Source organism: Phaenicophaeus curvirostris, chromosome 2 (genome assembly GCF_032191515.1).
Source record: "Phaenicophaeus curvirostris isolate KB17595 chromosome 2, BPBGC_Pcur_1.0, whole genome shotgun sequence".
Taxonomy (NCBI): domain Eukaryota; kingdom Metazoa; phylum Chordata; class Aves; order Cuculiformes; family Cuculidae; genus Phaenicophaeus; species Phaenicophaeus curvirostris.
In genome coordinates this window covers 112,889,102-112,910,448 of record NC_091393.1, presented here as the reverse complement: position 1 = coordinate 112,910,448, position 21,347 = coordinate 112,889,102, and positions in this window count along the sequence as shown.

The following is a 21,347-nucleotide window of genomic DNA, read 5'->3' as shown; positions in this document are numbered from 1 at the left end:
GGGTGGACGAGGTGCTGAGGGATATGGTTTAGTGTTTGGTAGGAACGGTTGGACTCGGTGATCCAGTGGGTCTCTTCCAACCTGGTTATTCTGTGATTCTGTGATTCTGTAATAGCAAAGTCTTTTTTCTGTGTTACAGTCAGATGTGCTTTCACTTAGTGTTCCTTCCTGATGCTTTTCTGGACAGTTGTACAGCTTTAGTAGGAGGGACAGAGAAAATGCCAAACCCAGATCCTGCACTTTCCAGGCAACCACAGTATGTCCTAGAGAAAAGATTATTTTTTCTCCTGTTCGACATTTGCCTCCAATAGGGAATCAGTATGATGTAGGCTGGTAAGTAAACAGCTAACAAGAAAATGGTGAAGTCAGGTACCTGCCTAGGGAGTTTGCCACCTTAATTTTACTTTCCTGGTTCTCTCTCTGTTGTTTGTGTCATTTTTAGCAAAGTTAGTTACCAGAATTACTTCCTTTATTGTAAATGGAAAGAAAGTTATTTTTAGAAGGCAATTTATATCTCTTAACTCTTCACTCTGCAAATCCATTTCTCTCTGGTCCAATAGTGTATTAAAGAATTAAAGATTCAACAGTGAGATTTCCCCATCTCACTAGCAATCCAGTGCAGATTGCTGGGTTGCATTGCAAAAGCTTGTGTGAAATAAGATAGGCAAAAAAAAAAAAAAAAAAAAGATGGCACAAAGGAATTTAAGGCTTCATTAAGCTTCATTGTAGTGATTACATGAGGGAACATGTGTGACAATGATTAATCATAATGAAAATATTCTCTCCATGATGTTAGAAATAGATCCATATGAAAGGCTATTAATGAGACCAGTCAAGAAAGCACACATTCATCCTGCCCTGGGTGATTTAACTAGTCCTGTGCTTTCAAAGCTGTTTTTAAGGGCAGCAGTCAACTTTAACAACATATTTCAGGTGCTGACAATATCAAAGATAAACCTGATACGAGAGCAGTATATTTTGTTTTCAAGGATGGACTTGAATGCCAAGAGCTTGTGCAGGCTCGTGTCAGAGCAGTGTGAATGGACTGTCCTGGCTAAGTGAAGCAGTGCACACAGACTTAACGCAAGATGTAAAGATATGTACTGTCAAAAATATCACAGTCACCCATATTCTGCTTACGCAATTTGGCATTGAAAGCCAGCAATCTTTTACAATGTTTCAGTAAATCTAACATACCTGCCAACTTCTAAAATTTAGAAATGGACCCTGCCTCTCCAACTACCATTTCCCAGGCATAAAAGAAACATCTACCAAGTGTGACACACAACCAAATCATTTTGGATTTGCTGTGCGAGTGCAGATAAGCTGGCTGGTGTGCAGACTGCATATTCAAATGCACTCTGATCTACCAGTGACTACAAATGTGAGACAGGATTGCTTTTTGCTTGCACATCAGCCTTTTGCCCAGGATCAGAGATGTTTCATTGGTAAGGAGAAAGCACAGAAATGTAATAGTGTTGGCAAGAATATAATCATGTAGCAGATCACACATCAGAAGCTTTCTGAGTCTTTATGGAAACAGGATTTTTTTTTTCTTTTCTTCTCCTTTTTCAGAGGAAGAAATTGCAGTTTTTCAAAGTAGAAAGTTTCATTTTCATATAAGACCATAAATTCCTTTGCTCTTTTTCACTCCCAGTAAGTTTAACAAAATTAAATTCATGTAAGATACAACTCTTGTTTGAAAGTTTCCAATCTAAGAAGTAATATTTTCACAAGGTTTGAGGTCATTTCAACCAAGAAGTGGGAAGACAAAACTGTATTCACCCTTAGGTGTAGCAGCAATGTTTGCTCTTCTTGTATTGTAGTAGCAAGCCTTCAGAAACAGTCTATGGCATAGCCTTCTTGTCTTGCACTTTCCTTTTCCACTTGCAACCAAATGCCCTGAAATTGCACTTTCAAACACCAGAACTTGAAGAGTAATCTGTTTTATTTTTTCTCTTTTAGCAATTATCTATCTTCTCACACCATGCTGATTATTGATCACCGACAAAGTGCCCTGCATTTGCTTACGTTGCCTTCTGCACGGCATCACTTTCACTACTCATTGCCTGTCCCTGCACATCTCCTGAGGCACAAAAATATTAGTGGGACTTTTCCTCTAAGCTGAATCCCTGCTGGCATCAAAGGGCTCATGCCATTTGTACCACATATTTCTGCAGGATGACATGCAGCAACTTCCAGGTGCAGATGTACAAGAGTGAGCTCACCTCCCTACCTACTCATTCAGACCCCACATGCCAGGGGAACCAGTTACCACCCTTCCTGGTTTGACAATCTTTGACACAGCTCCTCCTTTGCAACAGCTGGTAAAGTTCGACTTACTGTCACATGAAAGGCAGCAAATAGACAAAAGCAAGGACAGCAAACCAAAATGTGGGGGTGTTCAGGAAAAAAAAAAAGGAGAGAAAGAAAAAGGAAATTCATTAAATGAAAATTAGGCTGCTGCAAAATCTTTTAGTGCATTAACCCAGCATGGGGTCTGAATCTGTGGTGTAAGAGCTCGACTGTGTCCTCTGCTGCTTCATTACTATTTTATTGATTTCAGAGGGGAATATAAATCCAGGGCAGCCTGCCTGCCTTAGGAAAACACAGTGCTGCCAAAGATAATGTGACAAAAGGAGGTAAATTTTGGAATCAAAACTATGGGGAAACAAGTCCATAATGCAATGTAGTTTGTCTAAAAGGCAAAAAAGGCTCATCTCAATTTAAAATTATACTATGCTATCATTTTCGCCTTTTGCAGAGAATGTGGGAAGGCACTATATAAAAATTCCTTTAAACAGAGAAAGTAACAGCTTGAAACTAAAGTGATTGCATAGTTTCCCTAAAAAATACAGTTTGTTACACATAAAATCATTCAGTCCAAGGGGAGTTCATTCTCACTTCTGAAATTGAATACCATTTGAGATCCACCACTGAAGTCTCCTGGATAAGAAGTATTAAAAGTTGATATTTTATTATAATTGGCATTATATTATGAATTAGTATTGTAAATTCGATTATTTCAGAAGTCATATTGCCCCTTATAGAGGCTGCAGTTAAAGACAGAGTTTCTACCAGTTTCTATCACACATGCACCCCTGGGATCGCTAAGCTCCCAGATAGAACTGAAAACTGAATTCCTCTGACACACACTAAGCAGTGCATCATCCTTGTAGCTGCTTAGCCTGGTTATAGCTACAGCAAAAAAAAAAAAAAGTCTTTTAGCATCCAGGTTGCTTCAGGAAACTGAAGGTCTGGCATGTCAACAACAAATGTTGATAACCTTGTGAACACATGCATGAGCTTTTCTGTGGAAAGGAATCAGAATTAGAGGAGACCTTATGGCTACTGAACTGGAGGTAAGTACAGTATTTCCATTTCTCATTAACCTCTTTACCCTCTGCCTTTGCTCCAGATGTTTCCTTTCTTTCCTCAACTGCTAAATGAAGCAGCAGCATGTGAGAAAATCTGCAAAAGGAGAAAATGGAGGAATCCAGGATACAAACAGAATTGTGTTATATTGGGGCCAAAGCCTACATCTTCAGCAAACACATGAAATGTTATGTATTTATTCAGAAAAGGAACACAGGCACAGTACCAGCCCCAGCTAGTTTTGGCACTACACCTTTTCCAACAGACTAAAACTGTTACTTCATAAGACCTAGTAAACCCTGTAGAAAGCCTATATTGGATAAAACAGCTACCAAAACATCTTGTTTTGTCTTCTAATAGGTTTAAGACCTGAGTATTTAAAAACCCTTTGGAGTATTTATTTTTCTTAACTGAGGTCCTGGCAGTCTTATAAGTACACATCCATTTTTTAACTTGGCTACGAGCTTGCCCTCATCTGCTTCCTAAGTTCCATTCTTTAACCACAAAGCATTTTGCTGTTTCTGTTTTGACTTTCCCATCTTTTATACCTTCTCGTTCTGATTCCAGGAAACAGAAGAGAATTTCCTGTTCATCTTCCCTGGACTTTTCTTTGCTTTCAGATCATTCTGGTTTTCAGATCAATCATTTAATCATGTTGCCTAGTTAAAATACCTATCCTTTCCATTATTTTTTATATGGTATATTTTTTTCAGATTCTTGACTATTACTATTGATTCTCCTCCCTTGATTTTGCAGTAATATTTTGGAGACAGAGGAGAAGGAGGGGAACAGAAGAGAGCCTTGCTTTTGAATTACTCCCTGGAGGACCCTGTCTTTCTCCATTGACTGTGTAGAGAAACATACTGACATCTTCTGAGATTTCTTCCCTACAGCTGTATTTGAGCAGAAATTTGTATTGATCTGTGTAAAATGATGCCCAAAAAAGCATAACAGCTGAAGATAAAAAACAGAATAGCCTTCCAAAAAATGCCAGGCTAAATTAACTAGGCCCTACAAAGAGTTGTACATTGATAAACTCCAAAGTAATGAAAAATATGTGTATATAAATTCCTGTCTGTATATTTTAACATAACATTTTTAAGAGTGATTAAAATAAAACCATGCATTAATCAAAGAATATTTGATTTTAAAAGTGTGAAAATATTGAACAAATCTAAGTAGACCATATTAAAGTAAGGAAAATCTATATAGCAAGAAGCAAAACTACTTAAAAAATAATTTAATAAATTTTTTCCTCAGAAATCCCACATGAAATTGGAAATACAAGTTAGCATATCTCTGTAACTATTGTCCTGGTCCTCATTAATACATTGTATGATATGACAAAAGATAGAGAAATTCTATTGATTTTATCCATAAAATATACCTAGTATTTCATTAGTCCAGCTATTCTTATATTATCCTCCATATCCTCAGTAAAAAACTCTGTGAGACCCCTGGAATGGATCAGCTGCAAGTATAAAACTTCTATTTTCAAAGGGTATATGTGCCCAACAAGGTCTATTTCCTGACTAATTACATGAAAAACTGCACACAATGGCGCTCTCCTGTGTAACTGACACAACACTGCAATTCATCATCGCTGATGTTGTCCATGCCTTTGACACTTTCCAGCATGAACTGTGATATCTGAGACCTAAAAGAGGCAGAGACTGAATGCTGAGTTAAAACAAACAAAATTGAGCCGTCCCCAAATTTGCACCAAACTGTGAATACAGAGCAGGCTACAGTGGAAAAGTCGGTGCAATTTAGTACGCAAAAACCCAACAAGGAGAAGGACATTCTTTATTTTTTCATAAGTTTCCTCTTTCTTTTCCACAGGGAATCATCTCAGCAACTCAAGCCCTGGAGTGAAGCCTGTAAACCGCTGGTGTTTAGTGACCATCTGCACCAGTAGTTCCATTATCTGAGGCTGGAGATTGATTTTCCTTTTCCTTGCATGTTCACTTACTCTAATGCCCCAGAGTCTGCAACGGAGCCAGAAGCATATAATGCAAAGACAGCTTTTAAGACATCAAAAGTGAGAGTATCAGGAGTATCATTATATTCTGAATCTTCTGTACTACCTTATTTTCTAATCCTATTGTAACAGGAATCCACCGATTTTGCTAGGCTCTTCCTTTAGAAAGCTTAAGTGCAGAGCTCAGAGGAGCTTTGCTTTTCTCAGAGGAAGCTGCATAGGTTCTCCCTATATAAGCAATGTCTCCACTATGAACTGGAACCAGTATTATGTGCATCAATTTCATACAGGACCAGCAACTCGGCACGCTATGGGGACACTCAGATTTAGAGGCTGGAAATCATCAGAATGTTATCTGGAAGAGTACCAGAACTCAACAAATATGTTTAGTGGCATGAATAGTATGTTCAAAGTTGGGTCAAGTAGTATTGCTATTCCTAAGCCTCTGGCAGTGATTACTGTAATTCCTCTTAGGAAATGTTTCTTTTCTCTCTCACTGTGTCAAAATCCCACACAAACTTCAGGGAAATGAACTCATTAATTGACCATATAGGAGGAGAACTGAAACTGGTCAGGCACAAAGGCCAGGTTCTGAGAAGGGCTTGGCAAGCAGTGGTTGCCATTGTTCCCAGCAAGCTGGTCTTAGCAGGACTTGCCAGATGCCAGATTTTTAAGAATCTGGTCGCTTATTTATGTGCCTAAATAAGATCTGAATCCTGCAGAACTGTCTCTTTGTATCTAGTCAGTTTGACTATTTAGACATTTCCTCTTTTTTTGCTCTCAAGAAAACCCCACAAAACAAAACCATGTGAATTGAGGAGAAGTGTTTGGCCTTTCAAAACCTTAGACAATGCTCCCCTTAACAGCCTAGTAAGAAAGCAAATTTGCCTTCAGTCTGTGCCACAGCAGAACTAGAGAGCACCTTCTACAAACCCCAGACTCTCAAACTGCTTTTGTTCTCACCTGTTCTGAGATTATACAGATACCTCTGTGCCTATAAAGACTATAATATGTAAAAATACACAAGAAAACAAATACTGTTATTATGCTGTTGGTCACATTTTGTATTCAAAATGCACTCTTCATCCATAGTCTACCGTTCTATAAGAGTCATTCAATGGAAATATATATTACTGTACTTCCATATTAGCTCTATGAGGTAGATGTGTGATAATGTTTCTATTTAATGATAGAAATTATAAGTGTTATGGGAAAAACAACAACAAATTCAGCTTTAGCCTTTATCAACACTTAAAGTCTAAATACGTGTTATGAATCTTAAAGCATTATTGAGTCTGAATATTTATCCACAAAATTATCCAGAAACCCAACTCATATTTAAATGTAATTTTCTGCATTTGCATATGACATATTTGATCTCATAAGACAGCCTCTGAATCTGCCCAGGAAGTACAGTGTTAAAGGAACAAAGGAATTTCTTTTTATTGCAGTTTTGAAAGTCCCCAAAAACCTATGCTTATTTTTATTCCCATACACTATCCATGTTAACACTAAGTGATTTATGCCCTGATTCTTACAATGTTTTGGGTTCCATGCTTGTAGTCATGCTTATTGCTTTATTACATAACTTTTAAGATGTTGCAGAGTGACTCATGCCTATAATCAATTGAGATTCATAATAAAGTTTTCTTCCAGTTTTCTCTTTACAGTGTGACCTAGTGACATCCTTGGGGAACAGAGAACACAAGCTCAATTCATTTCCCTCCTCTGAGTGCTTTTTCCGTCTCCTTCCTGCTTTAAGTGTGGATACCACTGGACACTGCTGTCCGCATCTGAAGCTCATAGAATTGGGCCAGACAGAACAGGAGTGATCATACTGTTCAAAACACCCTAAAAGTTAGTGGGAACCACTGCTTCTAGTCCAGTGAATGGCTAAAATCTCCTAAATAGGTACAAAGGTGTTAATTGAATCCAAATTCACTGCTAATACCTGTCAACAATGTATGTCTCCGTGTTCTTTCCTATATCATAAGAAGGAAAGGGGAATGCACTTTAAAAGCAACTTTTTTTTTTTTGGTTGATATAAGGGAAATATTTCATTTTTAGCAAATACAAGTTATCTGTGGAACTTGCGACAAGATATTGCAATTGGGAATATAACAGGATATTTAAGATTAAACACCTGAATGGTAACTAAGAACATCACAGATGCATGAAACAAAAGAAGTAATGCATAAGGTGTGTAAAAGCTCAAGTTATAGGGTGAATTCTAACCAGCAGCTAATAACAATTACAGATAAAAAATGTCTTTCACTCTGGAAGAGGTGTGGCATAATTGCCCATTGATTTTCTTGTACCTTTGTCTGAAGCATTAAGCACTGGCCACTGTCAGAGAAGAGATATGAGGCTAAATAGACCTCATTCAGTTTGGTCACTACTTTGGCAGTAAATACAGCAAGTAGAGTAAAACAACTTTCTTATTTTTTAAATAGACGCTTCTATAGTAAAGCGAAACAGTATGTCTAAATCATTGACATGAAACTCCATAGGCTTCTGAAATGAAATATTTTGATTTTGCCATGAAATTTTTCTGACAGGCAAAAGTCAGAAATAGTTTTCATTTATTGTGCTTCCAATTTCTCTCCTGTTTTTGAAATGGAATGAATCAAGGAATTTCAAAGAATAACAATTTTTTTTAACCATCTGATTCAGAGTAGATACTTAAACCTAGATCCCTCAATATCCTGTATGAATACTTTAAGTACAATGACAATTTCTTGTGTTAGAGCTCTTCTTCTTCCATGAATATTTAAACAGTGGCATATACCAGTGAAATATTTATGATAAATTTCAGTGAAAAAACCAGTAAAATCCCCTTTGATTAAATAATACAGGATTATCTTACTTTTATAAATACACTTAGTGACAATTATGTAGTTTTTGTCAGTGAGATTATTTTTCAGTTTAACCAAGTCCCACACTTTTCCTGTTTATTCCCTTTTCATGTTTTTTGAAACTTGTGCTATTCTGTGACACAACATTTCTTGTAAAAACATCGCATCTCTTTGGAAAATGCATAACAATTTATATTGGTGTTATCAAACATTTTCATATGTAGAATTTCATATGTGGAATTTAGGCTATAAAAGAGAGACATAATTTTTCTTCCCTCTGTTCAAAACGGACCTCATACATTCATTTATTTAAAAACTACAAGGCAATCAAATGATCTAGTCAGATAATATTTTCTAGTTATCACTGTAGAGACCAATAACATATCTGAATAAAGCATATCCTTTGACAAGGTTTACAGCCTTTATTTGAAGAGCTCGGAAAACACAGAATCCACCAGCAGTTTGTTCCAATGGTTAACCATCCTGTCAGAAATGCACCTTCTTTCTCATACGAAAAGCATTAACACAGGCAGAAGAGCTGAGATAGGCTATCATCACGGCCAACTCCAAAACTCATTGAGTTAGAAAAATGAGTTAAGCGTGTAAAAAAATTAAATCTGAATTCTGTCTTCCTACAAGGCAAAATACATGACAACAAGTGGTGCAGAAAGGATGATTAGATGATTTTTTTCTTATAAAACAGCCTTTTACTCTAGAAAACAATTAATGAATTAATAGCAAGCAAATGGATCATGTGGCTAATGAGGTCTTGGAAATGCTAGTAACACTGCCTTGACGCATACATATCTACTGTCTACATTTTCAGCTCTATAGACACTGATGAACAGCAGGTATTAGCTTACCTTGTAGAGACCTTCAACTGTATCTAGGCTTTATAGACACTCATTAGCATGGGGAAAGTGTCATACACATTTTACATCAGATTCTTCCTCAAACTCAAGGCCCTGAGGAACAGAGGGTGCTTAGACTAATCAGCCTGCCAGAAGGATTTTTCCTTTTGTCATTGAAAAAAAAAGAGGAAAGAGAGAGGGGTAGGTGGGAAAAAAAATCAATTCTCTGATAATTACAGCAAGGATCTTCACACAATATCTTGGCTCTTGTTCCCATGTACACCTAGCAATGACAGAAAAGTGAGTTATATCCGTACTCAGGTCTCTCCCTCTTTGCCAGAACTCAGTGAAGTTGCCATAGTGTAAATGTAATTTGTGTGGTTTGATTTCATACCATGCTGCCCACAACCACTTCAAAATAAATATGCTTGCTATGGAGAATAGCACTTTGCCCTCTGTGAATTCCACAAAAGCTGTTTAGCTGGTTTTCTAACCCTGAAGCTGTATATTTTTTGCAGACTGAGAGGGAAGTGTTCCTGAGCCTCGCATGGCTTTACCTTACAAATAATGGGATGGGAAAACCTTGATTCAATCATCCACTTAAATCACAGAGATCTTACAGTAAATTGGCAATCTAGTCTTCATCTCAGCCGATGACAATGAGTAGTGCTCTTGCATTTTGCAGCATACCTAATTCTTCTTTTTTAAAGTCTTTGGTATGCCAGCTATGACATACAAAGTGGTATGCAAGCCAGTGTCTGTTTATAAACACGTGGACTAAAACTGATCCAGAACAATTTCCTATGTGCCTGTGGCTCTGGCCTCTGAAATGGAAGCAAATGTGAACAAGACACAGTGGCTAGTCCTGTTGCCCAGGGAAGGATCATTCTGTGTTGGGATGGTAATAGCCCGGGCAGTTAGAGAATGGGCTGTGGTTGGGCTGACAAAATGTCCCTTACTAAAATTCAGCAAGTAATTACAGATTCAACATTACGAGTTGAACGTAACTATTTAATGCCACACTCCTGTCACCAAGTACCTTCACAGTTCTCCAGGTGCAAAACACAGATCTGGTTAAGGCAAGACAAAAAATTGACTCTCAATACAGAATGTCTGTGAACATAAAGAAGATAAAGATCCTTAAAGATCTCTTAATACCATGTGTTTCTACAGTTTCTCTTAGGAACACACAGCTGTTTGGCTGCATTACCATTTTGTCTGATGAGCATCCAATTGCCTGGCAAAGCTTGTGGGCTGAGGCCAAACTCTACCACTTATGCTATTTTTTACTGCATCCTTTCTAAGCTCCTTTTATGAACCTATTCTACTTTGTATGCAATAATACCCTGTTTTGCTTGAAAGTTTCCAGAAGCTTTCTTTTACCTCCCTATCCTCCCAAGGTGAGGAATGCCTGTTGTCAAGGGCACACAGCCTTTCCCCTTTAATCTCCAGCTAAATAAAATGTAGGAAGAAACAGGAGAGACAAGGAAACAAGATGACATAAAGATACAAAGGAGAAAAAAAAAAAAAAGAGTCCAGAAAGAAATAAAAACCAAAAGAAAAGAAAGGATGTTAAAGTAAATTTATGGAAAAAAGAAAACTAGGTAAAGTTGGTTGTATGTTAAATTCTGTAATTACTCCATAGCCTCATAATAAGATTAATAGGATTTGAAGGATAATAATCACTAGTATGACTGAATGCCTTTTAACTGGCTCTGCATAGTCAACCCAGGAGGACTTTCTGCTGCCCTGATTGCCATACACACGATCCTTTTCTTTGTGAGTTCTAACCTTTCATGGGTCATTTTTCTTCAAGCCTTTCTCTTTGCTTTTCCTCCTCTGTGCACTAAGGCTCCTCTTTTATTTTTCTCCATGCTCTGAAGTCTCTTTCCCTCACTTTCTGCTCCAATTCCCCCTTCTATCTGATACAGAGACATCAACGTGCTGCCTGAGCACTTTACTAGGGTAGTGCTGAGAACTTCCCTAAGGAGATGGCAGTATACTCCAGAACAAAGAATGAACTCTACTGGTGTCAAAACCAAATATTGCAATTTTCTCCACTCCAGACCAACTTTCTTCACTTAAGGTCCTGGACTTTCATGTCACTTTAAGTCATTTGCCTTTGGCACAAATTTTAATTAGATGGATGAAGCAGAGAAATTCCACTGTTACTCAAATCCTGCTGCCTTGCAATCAAATGAGTTCTCGTCAAATTCCTCTTACAACACTGGATTTGGTAGCTTCCTTATCTCCAGTAACCAGGCATTTCTTGTAGTTGTTATTAAGTTCACTTGCAACCATTGGTAAGAAATCCTGAAGACAAATTGCATACTTTATATTCTAGAAATCACACACTGAGCTCATATCTGTCTGTGGGGAAATGTCGTACTCTTAAGCAAGCTTTGCTGATTGTACATAACTCTTCCCTTTTCTGGCATTCACTCTTTTTCAGAGAGCTTTCACAGTCATGACTGAATGCTTGAAGACCAGCCTGGTCAGCCATGAAAATAACATGCACACACACGAAACCACGTCAGAACCAGAATTCAGAAGAGTGCGTGCCTTAGCAGGAGAAGAAACAGATATAACCCACCATTTACTGCACTAGACCAAGTACCAGAAACTTCTTTGGTTTTCTTTCACAACTCATCAAACTTTCAAAAACATTTTAATTTTGTAGGTGTAGTGCTTGCTTTTCTGAATAAGAAGCATTCAGATTCAGCTGAAATCTCACATCTTCAAGTGCTAGTACACTTTTATTTTTTGTTTGTTTGTTTAATTCTTCATGGTCTTTTTGCTCTATGAACTGGTGCACCATTCTCCTTTTGCCAGTCTTAAGACTCCTTAAATGCAAACATATCAGGTTCACTGAGACTCCCCAGGAAGTAGGTAACAAGTAGATGGTAGGTTCATACAGGGGTGATTCACAAAATTCTACTTCACATGATGTGAAATGAAACACAAGGCACTGAAGTTAACAATTTACAGGGGCTCAAAATTGTGCTAGACAGTTCTTCATATGAGAAATGAGCTTTTACGCTCATACATCCAGCTCAGGAAGCCCATGAACCCCAGGATGTGGAGGATGGGAGCTTATGCTGATGACAAATTACTCTATGCTGCCTGTTCTTTATATTCCTCCTACTGTAACAGGTAGAATACTGAGGTAAATGAACTTTTGACCTGCACCATTACAAACACATTTATATTCTGAAGCTTTGTGCCACACAGGACTCCACTACACAATGGAGAACTTCACCTGTCTTTTAACCAGTTTCCAGGTGCTTTGCATTGCCAAGGATGTTCATGGAGGCTGGAAAGCATTTGCATCAGGTTTCTGGTGTTGTGTTTCCCTATAGCTGTAGAGATCATAAACAGACTTTCTAAGAATATTTTTTCATTGACAGAAATGCCATGAGACTGCTTTAGTAATTCTAGTAAATTAGTGTATGTCTGAGCAATTAAAAAAGTGGAGATAGACGTCTCTGGGAATAATTCTGATGTATATTAGAAATCCTTTACACCAAACTGATTTTTTTACGTTAGATATAAGATACTAATATAACCTACAAAAACCAATGGCCTGACGTTATCAATGGCCTGACGGTTCCTCAGTATGTACCTGCTTTTCTTTCCTCGTGCAATACAGTAATACTTTCTCTTTTTTAAAGAACTGATGCATTTCTGTGTGGACTTAAACCAGAACAATTTTCTAGCTACTTGATAATTCTTTTTCTATCTGAGCAAATTATGCATTTGTGCAGGAACCTGAGGGAAAGAAAAAACAAACAACAACAAAACAATGTTATTCTTAAGGACAGAAGTATTTCTGTGCATTTCCATACTTCATTCCCATACCAAATCCAAACCCAAAAGGATACTTCTATATGAACGTAGACACCATTACAAAATCAAGCTTTTTGACACATATAGAAAAGATAAATTCTGTCCTAGAAGCAGTCAAAAGACTCAAAGATCAATGATAAAATGAAGGCACTAAAGGCAGCACATCCTTGCTATACACCAACAAGATTTTCCCTGCTGGGTGACCTACCTCAACTAACCGTCAGAAAGAATTAGTCTCAAGGGAATGTTTTGCTTATAGATTTATAAATGTTGACAATAATCCTAAATGGATGTTAGGGGAATTGACAAATCTCAGGATTTTTCTTGATGTATGTGTGCCTCGGGGAACATAGGAGGTCCCAGCATTCATTAAAAGAAGCAAACCATTGACAGCTGACAGAGGAAGACAGGTAGCATAGCTAGAAAAGTATAAGCTATTTGTTGACATGAATTGTGGAGTATAACCTAATAATCTAGTATTTTCTTCCACTGTTGTGTCTAGGCTCACTCAAAGTGTACAGACCATGCAGAGTGTGCTTAGTGCAACAATAAAACTGCTTACTCTATAAATGGCTTCGCTGTAGAAATTTGAATGCTCAGGAAAATAATGTGAGCCAGATTAAAGCTGGAATTAGTGCTTTAGCAAATATCTGGGGGCTGCTGGGGGGTATATTTTTGTTTTTTTCTCAGTGTGCATGTGTGCATTTTTCCCCTGGAGGCCAATGCACATGTTGAAACAGCGTCCTCTGGAAGAAGAGAGTTTGGAGCTTAACCCTGTCCTCTTATCTTGACAAAAGTGAAATAAGGGGAAAGACAACTAACTAGGAAGCTCTGAAGTTTGATCCTAACTTCATGCTTGATTGTGGGCTAAATAAATCCCTGCCAGGCAATTCCATCTAGAAAGCTGTAACTGGACCACCAGCAAGGAAACTTGCAGGATTTATCTAGAAGTCTAAAAAGGAATTTTGATGAATTTTTTATTAATTACAACTAGTTTTTCTATCTACCAGGCTTCAGTTTAAATAGTATTTGATAATAAGTGAAAATCAGAAAAAATATGACAATATGAGCTGCTGCTTATGGATTTTTTTCACAGTGAAATGGAAAAAAAATCTTAAAAAATAGAATAGCAGTTATTTCTGTCCTATTTAGATGTAATACTTCTGAATGGCTTTAAAAAACACCTGCATAGATTGATTGCTAACACTCTATCATCTAGATTGCTGTAAGTGTATTTGTGGGTGAAAGACCAACATGGTTATGCATAACATTCATAGGATAGAAATGTCATTGTATGACTCCTATTTTCTATCGTCAAAGAACAATTTTGCAGCACATTTTGCAGTATTTTGTTGAGTTCAGTTTTAAACAAAGCTAGCAACAAGTCCTCCAGCAGCCCTGGGGACCACAAGAACATATTAATTTCCTCTGTTCTATATTCCCCCATGTCTTGAGGAAAGTGATTAAGCAGTAAAAGAAGTTATAGCAATAGCAGAGACAAGCTCCCATTATAGGAAGCAGCATACAGGGAGACTGATTGTATTTGTAGTCTCAGCAGGCAAAGTAGAAGACAAAAATATAGCTATTTAGAGGAAGGAAGTTGAGAAAAACAAATTTGGTGATTCTGGCCAATATCATACAGAAAGTTTATGCAAATCTAGGAAATAACTCAGATCTCTGAATTTCTGCTTTGACACACTCGCCTTGTGCTGCTTCTTTCTCTTTCATCCTTTTACTCCAACCTATATTGTATTTCTGACAAATATTGATAGGGTTTCTGCATTTGCTCCCCTACACCAGGGCTGACACACTATACAGCCTGACCAGAGGTTTTGCAACTGATATTCAGGGGAGTGTTTCACAGTTAATGTGCAGCTGAAGGAAACAACATATTGTGTTTCATTTTTTTTCTGATCACAATCATTTCTATGCTCTTTTCCTGCTTTTATCTGATAACTATGTGTCAATAACCAAAACCAGTATTTCAGGAAAAGTCTTACTAAATCTTGACCTTTTTTTTTGTGAGACAAGAACGTGTTTCTGAATGGAGGCCCAGACGTCTGTCTTTTAGGATGCACTGTAAACTTATGTTTAATTTCCTGTCTACTACCAGCCTTAGTCCATCAGTATTGCCCTTACTTTCACAGGCTCCTATATGCCATGGAATATCTGTGTTTTGGATTGTTTTCCCCAAGAAGCAATAGCTTCCATTTTAGAAACTGACACTCAAAACATACTGCAACACAGATTTCTAACTTTTTTCCCTCTATGTTATTTTTTTTCATTTCAGAAATGTTTTTTTTCTGTTTGTCATGAGTCTATATATGAAGACTGAGTATAAAGAAATGGTCATATAAGTAAAATCCCAATTTCCTAGTAGGTGGATGAAGTACTTTTGGCACAACTGAACTATCCTTCCTATATACTATTTTCAGTGATAAGAGTTCAGAGATAAACAAATACAATCTGGCTCAGCTGCCCATCCAGTTTAACAAGACAATGAGTTCTCAGACTGATGCATTCTCATGAAACTCCTGAATTTAGGAAGAAAATGTAATTTTTAAGAAAAAAAACAACCACATACTGAAAAGTTTTAGCATGTGTATACATTGGAGAAGGATTCATAATGACACTTTATGCTTCACCTATTGTGTTAGGTTAGTAAGCTCACACTGACTTGTGTTTTGTAGTCACTTCATCTGAAACATTTCATTCATGAGCAGTTACTATGCCTGTTCTACAAGATGGGGCTCATGTTACCCTTCAGAATTAGGCCTCTAATTTAAGGTAGTCAGGTAGGCTTACTTCGTAACTTGTAGAGGACAAGAAATATCTCCATTTGAAAATGCCTTTAAAATTGGTGAGTGAACTGTCTGCGGTGCCTGCCAGCTGCCATTTATTGTAGGGTTTGAACATTTTCTTCTCCATCGGAAGCCTAACTTAAAACAGCTCTAAGAGCATGAGATGGCTCCCACAAAACTGAGTGTCTGCTCTTAAGCAAAAAAAATTCTTTTTCACCAAACTCTTTGCTTGTTGCTGTTTTGGTATGCCTCTGAGAGTCACTGATGTTCAGGTCCTGGAGCCCTGTGTGAACCAGCAAGAAAACAATTTTCTTGCTCCCATGAAGTTCGTTTCAGATCGTATGTGGCTAAATTACATAAGAAGTCATCTTTGTTATTGTTGAAGCTCATTATGACAGGACTCAGACAAGGATCTCTGTGTTCTTTTAAGTCTTACATGAGCCAATAAGGTGGGGCTTCATTTGGGGTGAAAGAGATGTCTGAGTACCTACCCAAGCATTTTAGTACTTCAGAGGACAGCAGCACATCACAGAGGACAACCATTTGGAGCTCTCAGATCCAATATTTCACTTTTTTCTCTTATTTCCTACTCATGATGTCTTGGCAACTCTTTCTGCTCCAGGATGTAGATTTTCCTCTCTCCCACACTACTTCTGAAGTCTCTCAAAACATGGTAGGAAATGAGCAGCAACTGTCTCCCAGGAGTTGCTGCTGCAGGACGGCTCTCTCCATGTCCTGCTTAGGACAGCCAGTACACCTCTGAGCCTGGAGGTCTGGTGGGAGGGTGAGGAATGCATCTGAAGAGATTTCCTGCTGATTACAAAAGGTGAGTGATGAGATGAGGGAACATTAGAAATGATTGCAGGAAACAGATATCATTATCTTTCCTAGTTTCTCACAACAACAACAGTTACCTGAGGCACACCAGACATTTTACTTCATGTAGCAGCTAATTAGCACAGACCACTGGTACAAATTTCAATGTTCCTGATGCTGACAGCAGCTGCAATTTATGCAGAGATCAGCCCTGGCTTGTGTTCTTTCCACCCACTAGCTCTCTTCAAGACCTGGTTTGTAATTCAGGTTATATCACTTCAAAGAGTTAGACCTTCCCCTGTGTCATCCAGCTGCAACACACCAAAGCAAAGGCAGTGGATTTACATTGAGATGGAAGAGAAATCAGTTTAGAGATTTGAATGTTCAAAGGAAATATTTTTTTCTTCTTAGTAAATCATTACCTATCGCTGAGGGGTGCTGCCTGGAAGCACTGATGATTCATTTATTCTACATACATTAAAGTAGGATTTCGAAGATGCGCAAAAGATGTTTTTCACACGTCCAGCAGAATTATTCTTGGATGAACATATTAGGCAACTATTGCTACTGAAATCAAAAAATAGCAGTGTTAGTGTTTCAGATTTAAACTGGTTCAAACACTGCACTAAGAGCAACAGTGCTACAAATTCCCAATTTCTTTCATATGGCTAGGAGTCATGCAAAACAACTTGCATGAAAGTTTGGAGCAGAAACCCAGTCTGCAGAAAAAAAGGACAGTAGAGTCATCACAAAAGCACTTTGTGGGATAGCAGCAAGGATGAATGCTGTAATAGCACTACCTATATAATCTTCAATAAATGATCTTATTTAAATATTTTTTTATTTTCCTTTATATATAACTCTCATTGTGTAACGCAGCACATAAATGACACACTACTACACGAGGCTTCCCAATATCTCCTGTTGAACTGCCAAAATCTGTCAATACCCTCCTGAATGCTGTGACAGAAGTCTGAACTTTCTTTAGTGTGCTATTTCTACATGCAGAAACAGGAGTATTGATGCACATCTAATGCAGAAGCCCTCAAACAGATGCCTGTGGGCTGGTGGTGATCCATGACACCAGACACCACTGCCAACCTGAAGATCCATGTCACATACACAGTGCTTCGGCTGAATGCTAAAGCTGATCGATGATTTATGCTGATGATTGACATTGGTTCAGAGTCCTAACAATCCAGGAATAACTCTTTGAGAGCTGCCACTGATCAGCTGTGAGCAAGATGCTTCACCTCTGTGTGCCTTTGTTTCCCTTCCAGCACCATCTGTTTTGCTTAATTAAAGCAAAAGCTCTTCAGCGTAAAGTCCTTCCCTTCACAGGCATTTGTGAAATGCTTTTCACAGTGCACTTTTGAATTCATTCAGGACACAGAGCTGCCAAAGCAACACTGACTACTGTTATTAACAATATGTTTTAACTTGTCAGCTATGATAGCACTGCTGCTGACAACATAGGAAACCAGAATCCTAAGAAGCAAAAAAAATCAAGCAAAATTTAATATGAAAAACAAAAGGACTCTGTGTGCTGTTTGCTGTATCGGTTTTTCAGTCAAATATGAAAAGTATCCTTGCATCTGAAAACATGTGCTAAACTATCATGATCTTCTCCAGATTGCCGTGGAGTATAGCAACCTCTGGGTATATAGGATACTTCAAAGCACTTGGCTTCTCAAAATGTCATTTTTCATACAGTCATTTTCGTGTAGTTTTGCAGCCTTGTTTTTTAATGGTTTTTCAAAATGCTGATTTTTGCCTCCTTTTCTATAATCTACCTAGAGTTTGGGTGGGACTTTACACAAGCCATGCAAGGGATATGTAAGGAATAATATCAAGAAGAAATGAAAGGAAAAGGCTGTTGCCTAGTTTTAGCTGCAGAAATAAAGCTGTGTTTCAATGCAACCCTAATTACAGTTTTGCAGTGCTTTGTCAAGCCCTGCTGATAAGTTTCTCTGGTAAACAGCTCTTTATCGTTCTTTCACATTCAGTCACCATGGCAACTAGCATTTTAGGGTTTGATCCTGAGAGATGCCAAGCACCTGCTTCTGTGGCAGTATCTATGGGAGAGGAGGATTCGAGACATCTTTTAAGATCAGTCTTTTCAATGACAGTAGATTTGCTAAATAAAAAAAAAGAAAAAAAGAAAAGCTTTTGATGTTCTCATTTAGAAGGAATTATCAAAAAAAAAAAATCACAGGTAAAACCTAGCTGGAGTTACACCTTACAAACATACACAGTATCAGACACTACCTGCTCATGTAGTGAAATAAAAATAAAATAAAAAAATAAAGCTCAATGAGCCTAAGGATTGAACTCCAAAGGAAATCCAAGTCAGAAACAAAATGTTGGGAAGATGAATTCCCTTTCATTCACTGCCAAATCCTTCATTGCCTTCTTATTGTAAAAAAAATATTTCTTGGGAGGTCAAACCCAGGTGATAAACAGCTGAGCAAATTTTCTATTTTAGCTTCTGAATAATCCCTGAGGGACTCTCTTTTGTCTTTCCTGTCTACACTGACCTCAAGCTGTTGGTCAGAGCCTAAAGGAATCACTCAATTTAGCAAAGAGTAGCTTTTTTTTCTGTACAGCTCCATTTCCTCTGAATTTATGTTGGTGTCTCAGTAGGAAGATAGGAGGTTTGTGTCAGCAGTTAGAAGATAGTTTGAGTGTAAGCAGGTGTGCACACACGGGTTGCTTCCTTATCTGGTGCTGCCTGAACATGCTGGACCTGAGCAGAGAATTGCTTTCCTACCCTCTGATAAATCGTCAGCTGTGGACAAACCCTTCCTTCTCTGACAACTCCCTTTGCCTGCCAAATCTGCGAAAGTCAGTGATGGTACGACCTACCTCACCCAATTCTGCTATGATGTGTAGCACTGCTAACCAGGATAATGTCATCAGCTTGAGGGGGTTGATTTTACTTTCCCTGCTTCAAAACACTGGCCCAGGGTTATCCCATGTAAATGCAGACACCCATCTCAGGGGCACAGTCACCTTCACCTGCTTTATTATAGTAGAAGAAAGCCAGCACTTATAAAGGGCGGCTGACATCGTAAGTGGGTTGAAAAACCTTTTAAGTCTTTACATTTCTTAGAAACCTGGAATTATTTAGGTTGGAAAAGACCTTTTAAGAATCAAAGGAAGCGTGGCCAGCAGGCGGAGGGAGGTGATTCTGCCCCTCTGCTCTGGTGAGACCATAGCTGGAACACTGCATCCAGCCCTGGAGCCCTCAGCACAGGAAAGACATGGGTCTAGAGGAGGGCCACAAAAATCACCAGATGCCTGGAACACATCCCCTGTGAAGAGAGGCTGAGAGAGTTGGGGTTGTTCATCTTGGAAGAAGACTCTCAGGAGACCTTATTGAGGCCTTCCAATATTTACAGAGGGCTTATAAGAAAGATGGGGGAAAGCTTTTTTAGCAGAGCTAGTAGCAACTGTACAAGGAGCAATGGTTTCAAACGAAAGGACAAGAAGTTTACACTAGATATTAGAAAGAAGTTTTTTTCTCTGAAGGTGGTGAAGCACTGGAACATGTTGCCCAGAGAGGTGGTAGCTGGAAACATTCAAGGTCAGGTTGGATGGGGCTCTGACCAACCTGATCTAGTTGAAGATGTCCCTACTCACTTCAGGGGGGTTGGACGAGATTACCTTCGTGGTCCCTTCCTATCCAAACTATTCTATGATTCTATGACCACTGAGTCTAACCCTTAACCTAGCATTATCAGATCCACTACTAACCCATGTTCCTAAGCACCACATGTTCACAACTTATAAACATCTCCAGATATGGTGACTCAAACACTTCCTTGAGCAGCCTGTTCCAATCCTTGACAACCCTTTCAGTGAAGTCTTAATAACTAGTCTAAACCTTCCCTGGCACAACTTGAGGCCATTTCCTCTTGTACCATCACTTGTTGCTTGGGAGAAGAGACTAACACCTACCTCCCAACAACCTCCTTTCACATAGTTATAGAGACCTATGGAGTCTCTTCACAGCCTCCATTTCTCTAGACTAAACAGCCCCAGTTCCCACAGCCACACCTCATAGGACCTGAGCTCTAGACCCTTCACCAGTTTTGTTGTCCTTCTTTGGACACTGTCCAACACCTCAATGTCTTATTAAGTACAGGGAAAGCATGTTATGTCTGTATATGTTAGTCAGGCACCTCAGTCAGTAACTCAGCCAATTAGAAGTAATCCAGCTCCTGATGGCTGTGCAAGTCATCTGTATTCATGCCTGCAAAACATTGCAAATCTGGGCATTTTAGTTTCTATTAACTCCCAGACCCCCTCAAAGTTATTCAGATCATGCTGCATAGAAAGAAGAAGCTACTTATGAGCATACTCTTGATCATCTTTGCAAATATAGACAAGAAATCAGGTCTTCAGATGACAGTTTAGGACTAGCTGATCTTTACTTTTTTTTTTTTTTTGCTATGAGTTGCTAGTAGTGGTTAAGTTATGGTTAAGCTCAAACTTTGTATTACTTGTATTTTAATATATCTAACTCAGGATAGTTCTGTATTTTCTTCTTTCTTCTTTCTTCCATAACCCAGGTGCAACAGGAATTGAAAGGAAATAAGGATTAGGCAATAGCAAAATTATGAACTACATTCTTTCTAGTCTGTGCCTGCCAGCAATGAACATTAGAAAGTGTATCACTCTTAAGAATGAATATTTTCAGATGAAGTAATCATGCAGCTACTTATGTCTTTTCCAACCTAGTGAGTCTATGATTCTATGAATCTGGTGAAGAAACAGTATCTCCACATTTACAGTTCAGGCACACGTAGCTCTTAGTCCT